This window comes from Mus musculus, chromosome 17 (assembly GCF_000001635.26).
Source record: "Mus musculus strain C57BL/6J chromosome 17, GRCm38.p6 C57BL/6J".
In the NCBI taxonomy this organism is placed as follows: domain Eukaryota; kingdom Metazoa; phylum Chordata; class Mammalia; order Rodentia; family Muridae; genus Mus; species Mus musculus.
Genome location: NC_000083.6, coordinates 30,613,623 through 30,634,191, shown reverse-complemented (window position 1 = coordinate 30,634,191; position 20,569 = coordinate 30,613,623). Strand labels below are relative to the sequence as shown.

Here is a 20,569-nt window from a genome sequence, read left to right as displayed (position 1 = left end):
TCCCTCTGGCTGGAATACAGACATGCTCTTAGTACATACCTTTCATCCCAAACAATGAAGGTAAAGGTAGCTTGTAGAAGGAAGCAGCCATGGGTTGTTTGTTTGTTTTTTGAGACAGGGTTTCTCTGTATAGCCCTGGCTGTCCTGGAACTCACTTTGTAAACCAGGCTGGCCTCGAACTCAGAAATCTGCCTGCCTCTGCCTCCCGAGTGCTGGGATTAAAGGCGTGTGCCACCACGCCCGGCATGCAACCATGTTTGAAAGTGATGTCTAACTGAGTGGCAGACAAAGTGACGGATCAGAGGTAGATTTTGACAGAATAGGATAAGCCCAACTCTCATGAGAAGAGAGAGGAAAGGGCAGCTACTAGAGAGCAGTGCAGAAAGAGAAAGAGGGAGACAGTTTTCCTGGGACAGTTGTACGGAGGCAGGTTGCAGAGACAACAGGCTAGATACAGGTCAAGACAGAATGAACCTGAGAATGAGGAGCCAGAAGCTTAGAACACATTGCCAACGTTAGTTAGTATGAGGCCAAGCAGAGCAATTCAGGAGGGGCTGAGAGAAGCCAGATGGAGTCAGTCAGCAGCATGGAAAGGAGTTTGAGCCACAACAGCTGAGTTGACTACTCAACAAGAATTCATTCAGAAAGAGCTAGAAACGGTGAGCTTACTCAGCAGTAAATCTCAGAGGCTGAAAACCTTCTAGGCCTAGACAAGATTGTATGGAGGCTAGAAGCTTCCAGGACTAAGTCTAGGTTAGCCAACGGAGGCATTGAGCCTTGGAGACAACTACATCAGGTGAATGAAAGTTACTTTTACAAGACCCCCATCTCGAATATAAATAAATAGGGACTGGGGCATGGCTAAGCGGTTAGAACACTTTCTGAAAAAACCGTAGGGCTGGAGTTTGGATTCCCAGAAAGGTTCTGTCACAGGACTAGATCATGGGCTCAGTGGTTAGCAGCGTATTCAGCTCTTGCAGAGGATTTGATTCCCTTTTTATCATCCACATTGTGTGGTTTATAATGGCCTGCAATCCAGGGGAGTAACTGCTCCCTTCTGGGCTCCCTGAGCACCCACATTCGAATGCACATACACACAGATATGTCACTAAACTTAAACCAACCAGAGATGGCTCAGTGTTTCATAAGAGTGCTGGCTGCCCAGTTTCCAGCACTCGCATGGTGGCACACACTGCCGCTAGGCCCAGTCACAGCGAATCTAACGCCCTTTTCTAACCTAACCTCTACAGGTGTATGCACATGGTACACAGGCAACCATGCAGCCAAAACATTTCATACACAAACATAAAATCTTAAAATGAACCAAACAAAAGTGGCTACGACTGTTTAGGCATTTGGTCAAGTGTGATGGCACACGTTTATCATCCTAGCATTAAAGAGGTTAAGGCAACAAGATCAGAAGTTCAAAGCCAGCCTGGGTTTTATAGGGAGACTCTGTTTCAGAAGTCCCAAAAGAAAATAAAAATCACAAGCAAGAACTCTCAGACCCTGGGAACGGTGGCACATGCCTTTAATCTCAGTACTTTGAGGGAGGCAGATGGAGCTCCGTGAGTGTCAGGGCTAGCCTGATCTATATAATGAGTCCTAGGATACCCAGGGCTGTGTGGAGACCCTGTTTCAAAACAAAACAAAACAAAACAAAACAAATAAATGAAAAAGAACTCTCATACTAGGAATGTGGAGAGCTTGACTGACATGCATGAGGTCCCAGGTTAATCCCCAGTTCCACCAAAGAACAGGAGAAGCGAAAACCTACTATTCTCCAGGCCAGACACAGAGACACTCTCTCAAGCTCAGCACTCACAAGGCTGAGGACAACGACTGCTACAATTTGAGGCCAGCTTGCTCCACATAGCATATTTCAGGGCTATAAAGCAAGATTTGTGTGTGTGTGTGTGTGTGTGTGTGTGTGAGAGAGAGAGAGAGAGAGAGAGAGAGAGGAAGAAGAGAAAGAAGAGGAACAGGGAGAAAAGAACTATTATTCTCAAATGATTTGCAATTTCTTTTAATTAGCTGCTATTATTTACACTTCAAAGAAAAGCTAAAATTGAGTTGTCATACTACATGCTAAGAAATCAGTATGCAGTAAATCTCAATGAGTTTCCCATTTTCAAATGAACACTATTTTTTTAGGGGGAAGCACACATTCAATTTTTAAAATTATTGGGAAAGCATTATTGCCCAACACAGTTTATCCCCTGGTGGTTTTTGACCACTGAGACCTGTGTACATGTGCTTTCCAAGCTGGGCACGACAGGAGGCTTTCAAACATGCTGATTTCGACTGCACACTTTGGCAGTAATAAGCATTCAGAGCTGTCATGGGTCTTTCCCAGTGACTTGAGTAGAAAACAGTGATCTTTCTTTTCTAATTAATGACTTAATCTATTCTAGATTTATTTATTTTGTTATTTGTATGTGCACCCATGTTCTGGCTTACAGGTATGTTTGTTCATCACACGCATCTCTGGTGCCTGCAGACCTCAGAAGAGGACTACAGATCCCTGGGACTGGATCCCTGCCGGCAGCCATGAGCGTGAGTGCTGGAAATCAAACCTCAGTCCTCCTCAAGAGGATCCAGGGCTCTAACCACTGAGCCAACTCTCCAGTCCGTGTAGGGATCCTTCCAAACTTACATCAATCATTCCACTTTGCTACTTCAAATTCTTGTCTGGGTGTTGGAGAGATGGGTTCTTGGTTAAGAGCATTGACTGTGCTTACAGAGAATTGAGGTTAACTCTCAGCATGCACATGGTGGCTCACAACTACTTGTAACTCTGGTTGCAAGGGATCCAGAGTTGCCTTCTGGACTCCACAAGCACCTAAAGAGTCTCTCTCTTTCTCTCTCTCTCCCCCTGTCTCCCTCTTCCTCCCTCTCCCTCCCCTTCCCTCCCTCTCTCTCCCCCTCCCTCCCTCTCCCCTTCCCTCCCTTTCTCCCTCTCCCTCCCTCTCCCCCTCCCTCCCTTTCTCCCTCTCCCCCTCCCTCCCTCTCCCCCTCCCTCCCTCTCCCCCTCCCTCCCCCTCCCTCTCCCCCTCCCTCTCCTTCCCCCTCCCCCCTCTCCCCTCCCCCCTCCCCCCTCTCTCTCCCCCTCTCCTTCTTCCTCCCTCTCTCTCCCTCCCTCCCTTTCTCTCTCTCTCTCTCTCTCTCTCACACACACACACACAGACTCTCTCTCTCTCTCTCTCACACACACACACACACACACACACACACACACACATATATAAATCTTCCCAAAACTGTCCTGAAACTTTTAGTAATTAAAAGGGAAAGAAAAACCTCAGGCCGGGCGTGGTGGTGCACGCCTTTAATCCCAGCACTCAGGAGGCAGAGGCAGGTGGATCTCTGAGTTTGAGGCCAGCCTGGTCTACAAAGTGAGTTCCAGGAAAGCCAGGGCTATACAGAGAAACCCTGTCTCAAAAAACCAAAAAAAAAAAAAGAAAAAAGAAAAACCTCAGTAAATACAAATGAATTTACTATGTGCTTTATATATTTGTGTGTGAATGTATTAAATAAACAAACAAATAAGTAAAGAAATACATAAATAGGGCTGGCAAGATGGCTCAGAGTGTCAGAGCACTGACTGCTCTTCCGAAGGTCCTGAGTTTGAATCCCAGCAACCACATGGTGGGTCACAACCATCTGTAATGAGATCTGACATACTCTTCTGGAGTGTCTGAAGTCAGCTACAGGGTGCAGAACAGAGGTCGTAAATTCAATTCCCAACAACCACACGAAGGCTCACAACCATCTGTACAGCTACAGTGTACTCACATACATAAAATAAGTAAGTAAATCTTTAAAAAAAAGAAATACATAAATAAATAATGCTCTCATTAAGTTGGCCATGGTGGTAACCACCTTTAATCCCAGCACTAATGAGGCAAAGGCAGGGGGATCTCTGTACAGCCTTGTTCCAGTGCAGCCTTGTCTACAGAGTGAGTTTTAGGATAGTCAGAGCTATGTAGTGAAACCCTGTTTCAATAAATAAAAATTAAAAATTAAATTAAATTAAAAATAGATAAATGCGCCACTGGCATTTTTTTTTTCTTAGCAGCTTTTCACTGTGTGATGACACAAATGTATGTTGCATGTATAAAACTGCATAAAATTGCACTTCTGTGATGTTTGTTTAGTTTTAAAATGCAGTGATAAGCTGTTTAAAGAGGAAACAAAATTAATTACTAGCAATTGTCACTTTGAGTGAAAGAGACTATAGAGAGGCTTATTTTTCAGTATTATGACTTCCTGTGTACTTTTAAACAGTGTGTACATGCTAATACCTGTGTTATGTGTATGTTACACACAATAGAATGGAATGTGTGTTCTTATTGTTTCTCCACATCTCTTAGGACTTAAAATGTAAGGTCTAAGACTGGCAAGATAGCTCATCTGGAAAAGAAGATTTGCCAGGATGCCTGAGGACCTGAGTCTGATCTCTGGGATCTACATAGCAAAGCAAGAGAACTGAACCATGAGAGTTGTCCTCTGAGCCCTGTGCAGGTGCCGTGTCACTCACAGGCACACACCCGCGCATGCAAGCGCACACACACACACAGAGTGCAACAAAAAAATTAAAATTTATTAAAATGCTGGTGGTAATATACTTGTGATGAATTCTGTATGCAAGGCCAAAGGTTTAATGCCCTGCAGCAAATAAAATAATTAAAACTTAAATTAAAAATTTGGACCTAAGGCCTGGAGAGATTCCCAGTAACCACATGGTGGCTCACAACCACCTGTAATGGGGATCCCATGCCCTCTTCTGGTGTGTCTGAAGACAGCAACAGTGTACTCACATACAGGAAATAACTAAATAAATCGTGAAGAAAAAAAATTGGACCTAAAATTCTCTAAGAGTTTATCTCAAGCATTCACACTCTACTGACCTCAGGAATACAGCATAGCCTGGGGCAGAGGCAAGCCTTTCATCCCAGCACTCAGGAGGAAGAGGCAGGTGGATCTCTGTGAGTTCTAGGACAGCCTGGTCTATACACTGAGTCCAGGAAAAAGGTTAAGAGAGAGAGAGAAAGAGAGAGAGAGAGAGAGAGAGAGAGAGAAGAAAAAACATAACACAGCACAAATAGGGAATTGTTCACCTTTTACCACATATAATCCCATCCAATCCCCACTCTCAATTCAAATTTGGAAGTTCAGAGAACTCCTATAACATTACCTTCTGGTCATTTTCAGAAGTAATAGGAAATAGAAAGGCCCCATAATTTGGAGGAGCAGGCTGCACACAGAGTCAATAACATCCCACTGTTTTCTCTGGTACCCATTTCCGCATCCCCAACTGTGAATACATTAGTTCTTTCCCGGTGTTTGTGAGTCCTCTGCGTGTTTGGGTGCTGTGACTCTTGTTGGAGCATGACTGCTCCAAGATACAGTTGAAAATAAATTTTTTTTTAAGATTTATTTATTGGTTATATGTAAGTACACTGTAGCTGTCTTCAGACACTCCAGAAGAGGGAGTCAGATCTCGTTACAGATGGTTGTGAGCCACCATGTGGTTGCTGGGATTTGAACTCCGGACCTTCAGAAGAGCAGTCAGGTGCTCTTACCCACTGAGCCATCTCACCAGCCCGAAAATAAAATTTTTATTATAAATATGAAGGAGAGCCCTGCCAGAGGCATGTGGAAGAGTCCAGAGCTGGGGAAGAAAGTAGTAGACTAAAGATGGCCAGTAGACTGAATGGGATGGGGGGAGGGGAGGGGAGGGGGGAGGGGGGACAAGAGAGAAACAGGAAGACCTAGAGGAAGACAAAGGAGAGGGGCCCAAGAGGGGTCTGTGAGGAACATAGCTAAAATGGCAGTAAAGAGAAGCTGAGGGAAGGCAAGTCCCTTGGGGGGGAGAAGTTTAGGGTAGGGGGCGGGCATGGTGTGAAGAGCCAGTATACCAGCATGGACTCTGCAATGGGTATTTGTGATGTTGAAAGTGGGAAGTCAGGTTGAGAGTGGGAAGCTAACAGGCTACACAATTAGCCTATTTGGTATGCTAATAGGCACCTCAGTTAGCCATTAGTCCCCAGTTTCTCTTTGATCTCACAGCTACACCTCAAAGTAAGGAGCTCCTCTAAAGGAAAGCAGCTAAGATGCACTGTTAAATACAGCCAACGTGGGTTAATGTCAATAGACTGTTGGATCCAGGGGCTGGAGAGATGGCTCAGCTGTTAAGAGCACTGGTGGCTCCTCCAGAGGACCTAGATTGATTCCCAGCACCCACAGGGTGGCTCACAATCATTTATCACCCCAGTATGAAGGGATCTGATGCCCTCTTCTGGCATCTGTGGGTACCAGGCATGCAGGTAGTACACAGATATACGTGCAGACAAAGCACCCGGAGTCATAAAATAAATTAACAGAAGAAAAGGAAGGAAGAGGGGTGTGGTCTATGCAGAAGTGAAGAAGGTGGGTCCTGTTGGGGGACAAAGGCAGGGAAGCCAGAAAAGCCACAGCTAGCTCAGCAATTTAGGTGAATTCTGTGATGAGAAGTTTGAGCTGTGGGAGAATTGCCATTAAGCATAAGAATGGAAAACAAGTCTGAAAGGAAGGGTGTGTGTGTGTGTGTGTGTGTGTGTGTGTGTGTGTGTGTGTGTGTGTGTGTTCCTGCAAGCAAGGGCAAATACGTGCACGCGCCTGTGAAGGCCAGAAGAGCCTCAACGGTCTTCACATGCCTATGCTCTGAACATAGGCGCTGGGAACACCACTCTGGGCCTCAGCAAAACCAGCAAGTACTCTTAAATGGTAAGCCATGGTTTGGTTTGGTTTTGTCTTTGAATCCCTCCCTCCCTCCCTCCCTCCCTCCTTTCCTCCCTCTCTCCCAGCTTTTTTCCCTCCCTCCTGGTTTCTTTTCTTTCTCCTTCCCCATCCCTCCTTGTTTCTTTCCTTCAACTCCGTCCCCCACACCCCCACCATACATACATGTACTGCCAGGTGCCTCACCACTAACTTCTAACTTTCACTTTTTGAAAGGAGCTGGCGGGGTTGTGGAGTAAGATACTCAGACGTGGATTGACAGGTCTCACCAGCACCTGACAGGATCCCGGCACTTCCCAGGTGGTAGCTTCTACATCCGCCACTCCAAGCTTCGCATCCACCACTCACTCGCCTGCCTGTAAACTGGTGGGAGGCTGTCTTGAACCTTAGACCGCCAAAGCAGGTCCCAACAGTGGCTGCTCTGGTAGAGCTGCCCCCAGTCTCTGCTGCCACTCGGGGCGCAGCCGTTGAGAGTACAAAGGAAGTTGGGCGGTGGCTCAGCCGTTGAGAGTTCAAAGGAAGTTGGGCGAGGCGCCTCACGCGCTGGCTCCTGCAAGATGCTGCGCGCCCGCGGGTGCCTCGGGTGCCTCGGGTGCCTCGCTATGGGGGCCAGAGCTTGACCATCATCAGGTAACTCACCTATGCAGTTGATGAACTGAAACTTTGTTTAGGGTACTCTGGGCACAGCAGAGATGGGAATTGTGAGGGTGGGGCCCCTGTGAGAATTCAATCATGTTCCAGTATCTTGAGAGCATTCTAGAAATCTTTGAGGGGGAAAATGTCATAGAGCTGTGCAAACTGTTAACAATGTTTTCTGTGGACTTTGCATTTCCGGAAACTGCATAGTGTTATATTTGTATAATGGAATTACATAAATGTGTTAGTTTGCTATGAGTGACTGGGGATAGGCTGAGGAGCATGAAGGAAAAGGGATATGATAATTGGTGTTATAGACTTTGAGAGTCCTGGGATAAAAACCTCAGACTCGATCCAGTTTTAAATACAGGATCTATTGTTTGACACCCATAAAGCCAAGTCTCAGGTGTGTCCTGCTGGAAGGGTACAGAGATTTTTTTTTTAGATTTATTTATTTTGGGGAGCAGGGCGGGAGGAGGGTATAGGGGGCTTTGGGGATAGCATTTGAAATGTAAATAAAGAAAATAATAATTTAAAAAGAAAAAAGGATTTATTTATTTATTTATTTATTTATTTATTTATTTATTTATATGAGTGTTCTACCCACATGTATGCCCAAATGCCAGAAGAAGGCATAAGACCTCATTACAGATGGTTGTGAGCCACCATGTGGTTGCTGGGATTTGAACTCCGGACCTTCAGAAGAGCAGTCAGGTGCTCTTACCCACTGAGCCATCTCACCAGCCCGAAAATAAAATTTTTATTATAAATATGAAGGAGAGCCCTGCCAGAGGCATGTGGAAGAGTCCAGAGCTGGGGAAGAAAGTAGTAGACTAAAGATGGCCAGTAGACTGAATGGGATGGGGGGAGGGGAGGGGAGGGGGGAGGGGGGACAAGAGAGAAACAGGAAGACCTAGAGGAAGACAAAGGAGAGGGGCCCAAGAGGGGTCTGTGAGGAACATAGCTAAAATGGCAGTAAAGAGAAGCTGAGGGAAGGCAAGTCCCTTGGGGGGGAGAAGTTTAGGGTAGGGGGCGGGCATGGTGTGAAGAGCCAGTATACCAGCATGGACTCTGCAATGGGTATTTGTGATGTTGAAAGTGGGAAGTCAGGTTGAGAGTGGGAAGCTAACAGGCTACACAATTAGCCTATTTGGTATGCTAATAGGCACCTCAGTTAGCCATTAGTCCCCAGTTTCTCTTTGATCTCACAGCTACACCTCAAAGTAAGGAGCTCCTCTAAAGGAAAGCAGCTAAGATGCACTGTTAAATACAGCCAACGTGGGTTAATGTCAATAGACTGTTGGATCCAGGGGCTGGAGAGATGGCTCAGCTGTTAAGAGCACTGGTGGCTCCTCCAGAGGACCTAGATTGATTCCCAGCACCCACAGGGTGGCTCACAATCATTTATCACCCCAGTATGAAGGGATCTGATGCCCTCTTCTGGCATCTGTGGGTACCAGGCATGCAGGTAGTACACAGATATACGTGCAGACAAAGCACCCGGAGTCATAAAATAAATTAACAGAAGAAAAGGAAGGAAGAGGGGTGTGGTCTATGCAGAAGTGAAGAAGGTGGGTCCTGTTGGGGGACAAAGGCAGGGAAGCCAGAAAAGCCACAGCTAGCTCAGCAATTTAGGTGAATTCTGTGATGAGAAGTTTGAGCTGTGGGAGAATTGCCATTAAGCATAAGAATGGAAAACAAGTCTGAAAGGAAGGGTGTGTGTGTGTGTGTGTGTGTGTGTGTGTGTGTGTGTGTTCCTGCAAGCAAGGGCAAATACGTGCACGCGCCTGTGAAGGCCAGAAGAGCCTCAACGGTCTTCACATGCCTATGCTCTGAACATAGGCGCTGGGAACACCACTCTGGGCCTCAGCAAAACCAGCAAGTACTCTTAAATGGTAAGCCATGGTTTGGTTTGGTTTTGTCCTTTGAATCCCTCCCTCCCTCCCTCCCTTCCTCCCTTCCTTCCTCCCTCCCTCCCTCCCTCCCACCCTCCCTCCCTCCCTCCCTCTCCCAGCTTTTTTCCCTCCCTCCTGGTTTCTTTTCTTTCTCCTTCCCCATCCCTCCTTGTTTCTTTCCTTCAACTCCGTCCCCCACACCCCCACCATACATACATGTACTGCCAGGTGCCTCACCACTAACTTCTAACTTTCACTTTTTGAAAGGAGCTGGCGGGGTTGTGGAGTAAGATACTCAGACGTGGATTGACAGGTCTCACCAGCACCTGACAGGATCCCGGCACTTCCCAGGTGGTAGCTTCTACATCCGCCACTCCAAGCTTCGCATCCACCACTCACTCGCCTGCCTGTAAACTGGTGGGAGGCTGTCTTGAACCTTAGACCGCCAAAGCAGGTCCCAACAGTGGCTGCTCTGGTAGAGCTGCCCCCAGTCTCTGCTGCCACTCGGGGCGCAGCCGTTGAGAGTACAAAGGAAGTTGGGCGGTGGCTCAGCCGTTGAGAGTTCAAAGGAAGTTGGGCGAGGCGCCTCACGCGCTGGCTCCTGCAAGATGCTGCGCGCCCGCGGGTGCCTCGGGTGCCTCGGGTGCCTCGCTATGGGGGCCAGAGCTTGACCATCATCAGGTAACTCACCTATGCAGTTGATGAACTGAAACTTTGTTTAGGGTACTCTGGGCACAGCAGAGATGGGAATTGTGAGGGTGGGGCCCCTGTGAGAATTCAATCATGTTCCAGTATCTTGAGAGCATTCTAGAAATCTTTGAGGGGGAAAACGTCATAGAGCTGTGCAAACTGTTAACAATGTTTTCTGTGGACTTTGCATTTCCAGAAACTGCATAGTGTTATATTTGTATAATGGAATTACATAGATGTGTTAGTTTGCTATGAGTGACTGGGGATAGGCTGAGGAGCATGAAGGAAAAGGGATATGATAATTGATGTTATAGACTTTGAGAGTCCTGGGATAAAAACCTCAGACTCGATCCAGTTTTAAATACAGGATCTATTGTTTGACACCCATAAAGCCAAGTCTCAGGTGTGTCCTGCTGGAAGGGTACAGAGATTTTTTTTTTAGATTTATTTATTTTGGGGAGCAGGGCGGGAGGAGGGTATAGGGGGCTTTGGGGATAGCATTTGAAATGTAAATAAAGAAAATATCTAAGAATTTAAAAAGAGAAAAGGATTTATTTATTTATTTATATGAGTGTTCTACCCACATGTATGCCCAAATGCCAGAAGAAGGCATAAGACCTCATTACAGATGGTTGTGAGCCACCATGTGGTTGCTGGGAATTGAACTCAGGGCCTAAGGGAAGAGCAGCCATTGCTCTTAACCGCTGAGCCATCTCTCCATCCCCCCAGAGATGGGTTTTAAATGGGAAAACCACAAGAGGACCTTTGATATCCGTGCAAGCAAGCAGAAAATGAGTCTGATCTGCCAAGTTAAGTGGTCCAGGCAACCCAACAGAGTCCTTGGGTGTCTGTGTAAGCAAGTATCAGAAGCCAAGAAGTAAAAACAACCACAAAAACAAAACCAGGAGTTAGTCATATCCTCATGATAACAAAGCAGATGGTTATGGCTATACATTTCGTTGGGTGAGAGTCACTAAGTCAGGTTGTTTTCTGGGAACTCACCTTCCAGGGATTTGAGTCTAGGGCAAACAGTCGTTAAGTACTAAGATGGAGGCCTAGCACATAACAGAGTCAACCTGATGGGATTTAGCATCACTTAGCAGACAAGGCTCTGGGTAGTCAGCGAGGGACTGTCTAGGTAATGAGGTTTAATTGAAGTGGGAGACTCATCCACAAAAGGAGCCACCTTTCTGTGGACTGAGGTCCTGGACAAGGTGAGAAGAGACCGGAGCTGAGGATCGGCATCCATCTCTCTCTGCTTCCCAATGTCTGACATTAGCTGCTGCTTCAGCGCTCACAGACTGAAATGAACCCTGGGACTGTGAGCCAAAAGAAACCGTTCCTGCTTTACCTTGTTGGTTGGTTGGTTGTTTTTTTGTTTTTTGTTTTTGTTTTTTTTTTTTTCAGATACTTTGCATGGTGACCCGTCAACTGTCTGAGACAAGGAAACCTTATAGTAATTGACACCGTGGTTTTGGTCCATTTTTTCTTTATAGGTTTTGCTAGAGCATCCTGGGTAGAATCATCTTGGAGGATGGGTCCAGTCCTGTATGATTTGTAAAGGAAAGAGTCACCTTACCTGTGAATGTGCCATCCACCTCATAAATATCCATTTTTAAAACAAGCTACTTAAAATCCACAACAGAGGACTCCCTGTGCCGCTATCCCCCCTTGGGACAATCCACTTCAATCTGTTTGGCTGGCTTGCTTTGCTTTGCTAAATAAACTGCTTCCATGCTGTCTCTTGACCGAATTCTTTCCTCTGAGATGACAAGAGCCAAGGGAATCTTTGTAACAGATATCCATTTAAATATGCCCAGAGTGCTTGCCTGGGAAGGGCTGCCAGACAGCAATGGAGAGCATGAGATTTAGGGTGAGACTGTCTCTCCGTGGGACCCAGGACATGTCCAACTTCAGGGGGGACTGATCTTGGGAGCCCAAGGTGCTCCCTTAGCTACCGAAGCAGCAAAATAAGGCCCCAGCAAACACCACATCATGAAAACCCATGAAAGCCTGGGGGATGGAGACCAACTTGTTTTCTGTTTGCTATACAAGATGCTGAGCCCATCATCTAGATTGCTAAGCTGCCCCAAACTGCTACCTGCTTCTGGTCCATAGTGTCCACTGAGGCCGTTGGTAGCAGAGATGCTGGTGAACCCATGTGCCCATTCAGTCATTCATTAGGCTGTGAGTCATATATTCACCTCTCCTGTTGGTGGAGGGTTTGGTTGTTTTTTTTTTTTAATCCTCCTATGGCACAGATTGAGGTTTGGCTCCTCGCCATCTATCCATGCCATGTCTACATCTATATATCCTGACCTAGTTAAGAAACAAATTACTGAGTAACACTTATCCTATAGAGTTTTAAATACATTCATATATGTTAACTGATATCTAATTCCTTTGAAAGTACATAGTAAAGAAGCAGTACGAGGGGCTGGGAGGTAGGTAGTTGAGCTGTTAGGAGTTAGAGGGAGGAGGGTGGAGTTCAGATCCCAGCCTCAGATCAAGGATCATCAGTCACATAACTCCAGCTCTGGGGGATCCAACGCCCCCTTCTGGCCTCCACAGGGTCCTGCACATACCTACATTTAGCCAGACACGAATGTATCATTAATAAAAATAAATCTTTTAAAAAGAAATAATGCTAAGTAGAGGCAGAGCTTTCGTTTAGTGATACCTGTTGCTGTATTGTGTTAGTGGGCACTGTGACTCAGGCCATAGCTTCATTAGGTTTGGCAGGAAACTACATTCAATGCCAGGAGCCATCTAGGAGAGGCTAAAAAACTAGCAGGTAATCTTCCTGCGATGAGTCCGCAATGGATTTAAAAAAAAAAATCTACAACAGATTTGTTCCTTTAGACAAGGCTGAGGAGAATTTCATTTTAGGAAAGACTCCTGCTATTAATATGCTTTATCTGGTACTATTAAATATATGAGCAGCCAGGCATGGTGGTGCACACCTTTAAACCCAGCACTTGGGAGGCAGAGACAGGTGGATTTCTGAGTTCTAGGCCAGCCTGGACTACAAGTTGAGTTCTAGGACAGCCAGGGTTACATAAAGAAACCCTGTCTCGAAAAACCAATATATATATATGTGTGTGTGTGTGTGTGTGTACATATATATGTATATATGTGTGTGTAAATATATGTGTGTGTGTGTGTGTATATATATATATATCACTAGGTGTTAGCCTACCCTTCTGAGCAGATTTCTGCAGAACTATGAAGATATACTGTCTTGTAGTGATGCTATATAGACAAATGGATGATGATCCTATAAGAATTCCTAAAATTAGACTAGTAATTATTAAGTTCCTTTATACTAGGAGTGCTATTAAATCCTTTCTGACTTCAAAACTGCATTGAGAAGTCTGCCAGTCTTCAAGTGTCACGAGTTAATTGCTTCTGAGATAGCAAGCAGACATCTACAACTTAGCACACATTCCAAGAGGTTGTAAAACCATTAACCAAAGGTCATAGAAAGGAAACTATAACGATTTACTGTAGGTGCAAGGACAGAAGACAAAAAATTGACTGGGTTTATCTATACAAAATTTCACTAATAACTTAGTCACAAAAGTTATGTTTTTTATCTCTCCATGAACCTGTGGAAACTGGTGACAGATGATGGATGTTTAGTCAGATAATTATTTTCAATGGATATGCGTGTAAACATTCTCTGTTGTAAGCTTCTTATTCAATTTATGTTTGAACTTCTAGTAAAAAGGGGGGCTGGAAAACCATGTGATCTATTCTCCTAGAAAAAGTACAAAAGACTGGTAAAGATCACCTTGGAAGATATAATGTTGGAGAGAGAGCATTAGGAATATAGCATTGGAAGTGTGGCATTGGAAGTGTAGCATTGGGAGTGTGGCAGGGGGAGTGTGGCATTGGGAGCAAGGGCACTGCTACATCAGAGCAAGAGGAGAGAGCAAGACAAGAAGGAGAATGCAGAGTGGGATAACTCAGAAATTATAAGGCAATTAAAAATACTAAGAGGGCAATATGCAGAATGCAGAGCGAAAGAGGAAAAAAGAAGAAGCCACAGAGAACAGAAGGAGCAGGCAGGCCTCTCCTTACCATGGGACAGAACAGGTCTTTTCTTAATAGCAAGTCAGGTTTAGTCTTATTAAAGAGGACAATGCTTTCTTCTCTACAGACTTGGGTTTGATACATTTAGCAATAAGAGGATAAAACCTTTTTCTTTCTCTATGCAATAAAGATTGGAGCTCATTCTTTATCCAGAATGAGTGAGTTCTTTCTGCACTGGTGCTTGGTTTTTTGCTCCGTATGCATATGTAAGTATGGATGTGTGTGTGTAGTATGTAACCATGAGATAGAATGAAAGCTGGGCCCAACTGGTTTAAATGGAGATTTATGAATGTGTGTGTATGAATCTGTATATGAATTTATGTGAATTTGATCCATATTTGCTCATGTAAAAGTTTTTCCTTGTATGACTGTGATTCTCTTCTTCTGGTTCAAATAAAAGTTTATTGCTCCAAACTTCCCCCTAGCCTGACAAGCAAAAGGGGAAAGGCTCTAGCAATTAATCCTTTTCTTAATCTTTTGCTGTTTTATGATGAGGTGCGAAATGCCAGAGACTGCAGTTTCTGACCCAAAGGGAACTCAGGCAGGTCAGCCACCACAGTAAAGTGACTTAGACTCAAGATAGGAACACATTTTATTATTAAACATCCACCCTAAATATCTTGTCCCTGCAGAGGTTCTTCTCCACGGGCTTACCTTCAAGAGAGAGAGAGAACCAAGAAAGAAGAACAGCAGGGGTGTAGCCTCTAGCAGTTCATGGAACACTGCCAAATGAGAACACTCTTGAGTCCCAAGACACAGGAAAACTGCGTAAAACAGAGCTCTCTTGAGGCATAAGAAAAAGTAAACACCATGGTGTAACATGTGGAACTTTATCACACACACACACACACACACACACACACACACACACACTGAAGGGAAAGACTCTCTCTACATGTGGGAAACATCATTACATGGGCTGAGGACTAAGGGGCAAGAGAGCTGAGCGACAGCATTCCTCTCTCTCAGCTTCCCAACTTTATTCACAACGTGCCCAAGTGTGCCTCAGGCTTCTACCCCCGTGACATACGTGTATGTATAAGACCCTAGACCCTGAGATTTAAATGTCCCTTAAAATACAACAAGGGATGCATATAGAAAGCACTTAGCAGGCTAGAATGATGGCTCAGTGATTAAGAGCACTGGTTACTTTTCCAGAGGTCCTGAGTTCAATTCCCAGCAACTACATGATGGCTCACAACCATCTGTGATGTGATCCGGTGCCCTTCTGGTCTGTCTGAAGACAGCTGTTGTATACTAAAATAAATAAATCTTTAAAAAGAAAAAGGAAAACAGAAAGCTCTTAGCACACACAGTAGCACACAGCAATCACCTAACAGGCGTTAGCTATTAACAGAGGCTTAGCCTAGAATACTAATGCAGTGAACAAACTCAGAAAACCTGACATTCAGTACTGAAGTTGTCCTACTTAGCTAATAACTAACTAGTTGGCCAACCCTAATTATGAAATCACTCCTATGTGTCCTCATTAAAAACAAACAATCGAACAATAAAAGCCAAATGTTCTAAGTTCATTTGAGTTTCAAAACTCTAGAATTTCATAATGAGTTTGGTTTCAAGTCTCATCAGCAAAATCAGCAAAACAAAACACCAACAAAAAAACAGCACAAGATAAAAAGTCTAAACAAGTTACTCAAAATGCTTAGATGTCACAATGCCACACTGCAAAGGTTGTTTATATATATATATATGGATTTTCTGAGACAGGGTTTCTCTGTGTAGCCCCAGCTGTCCTGGAACTCACTCTGTAGACCAGGCTGGCCTCAAACTCAGAGATCTGCCTGCCTCTGCCTCCCAAATGCTGGGATTAAAGGCATGTGCCTGGCATGTAGTTATATTTTAAAGATTTATTTTAGTATGCATGTGTGTGGCTGTGAGTATAGGTCACATGAGTATAGGGACCCCCTAAAGCTAGAGAGAACAGGAGGTCTCCTGGAACTGGAGTTACAGGGGATTGTGAGCTGCCCAACGTGGTGCAGGTAACTGAGCTCTGGAGAAGAACAAATGTTCTTCACTGCTGAGCCATTTATATATGAAATAATCCATGTGGCTAATTCCTATTGCTGCAGTCACACACACACACACACACACACACACACACACTCTATGTTCGTTTGAATATGCTTGCCCAGGGAGTGGCACTATTAGGAGGTATGGCCTTATTGAAGGAAGTGTGTCACTTCGGGGGTTGGGCAATGAGCCCCTCCTCCTAGCTGCCTGGAAGTCAATATCCCCTGGTTGCCTTTGATTCAACGCGTAGAACTTCATCAATGGAAAGAGAGACCCTTGGTCCTGTGACGGTTCTATGCCCCAGTATAGGGGAGTGCCAGGGCCAGGAAGCTGGAGTGAGTGGGTTGGGGAGCAGGGGGAGGGGGGAAGGGATGGGAGGGATTTGGAGGGGGAACTGGAAAAGGGGATAGCATTTAAAGTATAAATGAAGAAAACATCTAAAAATAAAATAAAATAAAATAAAATATGTAGAACTGTCAGCTCCTCCTTCAGCTCCATGTCTGCCTGGATGCTGCTGTGCTTCCTGCTGTGATGATAATGGACTGAATCTCTGAACCTGTAAGCCAGCCCCAGTTAAATGTTTGCCCTATAAGAGTTGCTTTGGTTATGGTGTCTCTTCACATCAATAAAACCCTAACACACACACACACACACACACACACACACACACACACACACACACTGAACAAGAGAGACAGAGAGAGACAGAGACAGAGAGAGACAGAGACAGACAGAGAGAGAGAGAGAGAGAGAGAGAGAGAGAGAGAGAGAGAGAGAGAGAGAGAAAGAGAGAGAAGGCCAGCCTGATCTACAGAGTGAGTTCCAGGACAGACTGAGCTACACAGAGAAACCCTGTCTTAAAAAAAAAATGGTGGTAGTGAGCGTAATGCAATGTGACCAGTCACCTTGCTCATTAGCTTCCATGATTTCCCCACCATGACAGGCTGTATCACCTATTACTATACAGAGACCCTGTGGGTAAATAGCTTTATTCTTTTTATTTAGTCAGGAATCCCTGTCCCAAGATCGTGGTAGTAATGGGTCTTCTCTCATCAATTAAATCAATCAGGATAATCCCACTGGCACGCTTAGAGACCCATCTCTCTGGTAATTCTAGGTACTACAAAGCTGACAATGTTAACCATCTCAATTTTCTCTCTCCCCCCTGCCCCTCTCTCTCTCCCCTTTCTTCCTCTCTCTCGTACATGGGCGTGCATTCTCTCTCTCTCTCTTTCTCTCCTTCCTTCCTTCCTTCCTTCCTTCCTTCCTTCCTTCCTTCCTTCCTTCCTTTCTTCCTTCCTTCTTTCATCCTTTTTGGTTTTTCAAGTCAGGGTCTCTGTGTAGCCCTTGCTGTACCAGAACTCTCTCTGTAGCCCAGGCTGACCTCGAACTCACAGAGATCTTCCTGCCTCTGCCACCAGGCTGCCATCTCAATTTCTTACACTTGATTTTTCACCAATGAAAATAAAGTAACAGGTACACATCCCTGATAATGCGTTGAGTTGTGCCCCCTGAAAAATATGCCTGAGGCTTAATGAATCCCCAGTACCTGTGAGTGTGCTGTTATTTGGCAACAAAGTCTTGACAGATGCTGTTAAATTAAGGATCTCAAGGTCTTATCATGGTGGTTCAGGCTCTGAATTCTATGACTGAAGTCCTTATCAGAGAAAAGAAGTGCACTGCAGATGCAGAGGCACAGTAAAGATGTTCACCTTCAGACAGATCAGAGACTGATATTTGTGCGACTATAAATCTTCAAAGTCTGGGAGTCACCAAAACCCGGAAAAAAGAAAGGAAAGAAACATTTTTTCCTTTGAGTCTGAAAAGGAGAGCACGTGAAAGAACAGATCTGAGTTACGTTTTAAAATATTTACTTATTTTTATTTTATGTGTATAAATGTTTTGCCTGTCTGTGACTGTGTGTGTGTGTGTGTGTGTGTGTGTGTGTGTGTGTGTGTGTGCCATGTGCATGTAAATGCCAGAGGAGAGAAGAAGGCATTGGATCCCCTGGGACAGAGTTACAGACAGTTATGGGCTGCCACATGGGTACTGAGAACTTGTCTTAGTTAGGGTCTCCTTGCTGTGAAGAGACGCCATGACCACAGGAACTCTTATAAAGGACAGCATGTAACTGGGGCTGGTTGACAGGTTCAGAGGTTCAGTCCTTTATTGCTATGGTGGGAAGCAAGGCAGAATTGAGGCAGGCATGCTCTGATGGAGCTGAGAGTTCTACATCTTGTTCCAGAGGCAACCAGGAGAAGACTGACTTCCAGGCAGCTAGGATGAGGGTCTTAAAGCCCATGCCCACAGTGACACACACCTCCTCACAGTGCCACCCCCTGGGCCAAGCATGTTCAAACCCACCACAGAACTGAAGCCAGTCCTTCTGCAAGAGTAGCAAGTGCTTTTTAACCACAGAGGCATCTCTAACTCCATGGCCTAATCTTCGGGTTTGTGACGATTTATTACGTCACCCTAAGGAAAGTGGTACACCCCTTATGCCCCACATGAGAACTGTAGGGCTGGGATGTGGCTCAGCTGGTAGAGAGCTTGCACAAATCCCAGCATTTGGGAGGTGGAGGCAGGAGGATCAGATGTCTAAGGTCCTCCTTACCCATAACAAGTTCCAGATCAGTATACACAGCACCTTCTCTCAAAAAGAAGTGGGCTGGGGAATTCTGTAGAACTTACTGGAATTCATAGTTTCTTAAATGGAAACCAATTCTAAATTGCTCTTCCCCCACAATCCCTATATATTCTTCTGCTTGTATATATAGATTAACATTTTCAGTTTTAAAAAAAGGTAATAAGCCGGGCAGTGCTGGTGCACACCTTTAATCTCAGCACTTGGGATGCAGAGGCAGGTGGATTTCTGAGTTCTAGGCCACTCTGTAGAGTGCAGCCAGGACTACACAGAGAAACCCTGTCTTGAAAAACAAAAAACAAAAAACAAAAAAACCAAAAAAAACCAAAAAAAAAAAATAGTATAAAATATTTGTGCTATATATGAAGAAATAAAGAATAATACAGTGACCATGTGTTTGCCTAATGTGAGCCTTAAATTGAAGCATGGTGGACTCTTAAATTTCCTGCAGATCTCCCAGCTACCTTTTTCTTCGATGCTGCTCCTTAGAGGAAATCCTGTCCTTGAAGAACTTGTTTATTTCCAGGAGCTTCCAGACTCCACAACTAGATTGCGTTTGGCTAGATATAATCAACACCCTATATTGTTTTGCATATTTTAAGTCTTCTGGGAAAAAAGGTGTGCTGTGTGTGCTTGTTCTACCAATTAAACTAATATTGCTTCTTCTATATGTATACGATGTGTTGTGTGTGTGATACTTGTTAGTGTGGGTATCTGAACATTTGCCTGCAGATAGAAAGCACAGAGGTGCCAGGCATGGTGGCACATGCCTTTAATCCCAGCACTCGGGAGGCAGAGGCAGGTGGATTTCTGAGTTCGAGGCCAGCCTGGTCTACAGAGTGAGTTCCAGGACAGCCAGGGCTATACAGAGAAACTCTGTCTCGAAAAACCAAAAAAAAAAAAAAAAAAAAAAAAAAGAAAAAGAAAAAAAGAAAAAGAAAGCATAGAGGTGGATGTCTGGTGTCTCTCCTCAGTACTCCACCTTTTGTTGTTTTGGGAGGAATCTCTCATCATTATCCTGTTATTTCATGTTATTTCATAGGTGTGGCTAGGCTGCTTAACCAAGCTCCAGGCTTCTGCCTATCTCTCTGGGACTACAGGCATGCACCACCGAGTTTTTTCTATAGATTCTGGGGATTTGAACTCAGGACTTTATGTCTGTTCAGCAGGCCCTTTATTAATGGAGCCAGAGCCTCAGCTAACTCATTTTATTTCTATTTGTGGAATCTATCCACTTTAGAATATGAATTTCTGGCAGATTTTTTTCATTTATGTCTCATAATCCAGTCTATGAAAATAATCACCTACCTAGTTTCCTACTGTTTAACAAGTACCTTTTGCCACTCTCTGCCCTGTCCCCTCCACCCCCCCTATTCAGCTGTTTCTTTTGTTTGTCACGTGGACTATAAGTATAATAATCTTTGTCTAGCGTAAATACTTAGCAGTGAGTCCTAGGATGGGCTCCCCTCAGCTCCACCAACTGCTGTCAAATAGGTTCCCCACAGGTTTCTAGTAATTTAGATTTCTGCCAGCTGTGCCTGTTGATTCCAGTGTTCTGCCTTCCACACTAACCATGATGGTTTTTACTTTAAAAACTTAACCTGAAGGCCTCGGAAGGGACTTCCCTATGTACTAGAAAACTGAAGTCAATTTTCACACACGGTGTTCTCTGTTTTGCAATCTGCCTGTTCTCCTCTTTGCCACTTTTTATTGGTTTGTATTTTTCATTGATCTGTAATTTTTTTTTACATATTCTGCACACAGAACCTATTATATTGGCCTTACATGTATATGACCT

The 20,569-nt window shown here is 44.6% G+C and overlaps 1 protein-coding gene and 1 long non-coding RNA gene across 4 annotated transcripts in view; one reads left to right on the top strand and one right to left on the bottom strand.

The window, feature by feature from the left end:
- Dnah8 (dynein, axonemal, heavy chain 8) overlaps positions 1-7,257 on the bottom strand; it is a 248,828-nt gene extending 241,571 nt beyond the window's left edge. The window contains exon 1 of one of the 3 annotated variants that reach the window (XM_030249467.1): positions 7,050-7,257. The gene's annotated coding sequence lies outside the window, so the exon portion shown is untranslated. Of the gene's footprint in view, positions 1-6,966 lie in introns of all 3 variants that reach the window. The other 2 variants (NM_013811.3, XM_006523588.3) reach the window with 2 other exon arrangements.
- Positions 7,258-7,286: 29 nt separating this feature from the next.
- On the top strand, positions 7,287-11,751 carry 1700097N02Rik (RIKEN cDNA 1700097N02 gene). Its single transcript, NR_045287.1, has 4 exons — positions 7,287-7,410; positions 9,259-9,311; positions 9,579-9,992; positions 11,498-11,751. It is a non-coding gene; the product is annotated as an RIKEN cDNA 1700097N02 gene (long non-coding RNA).
- The last annotated feature ends 8,818 nt before the right edge of the window (positions 11,752-20,569 follow it).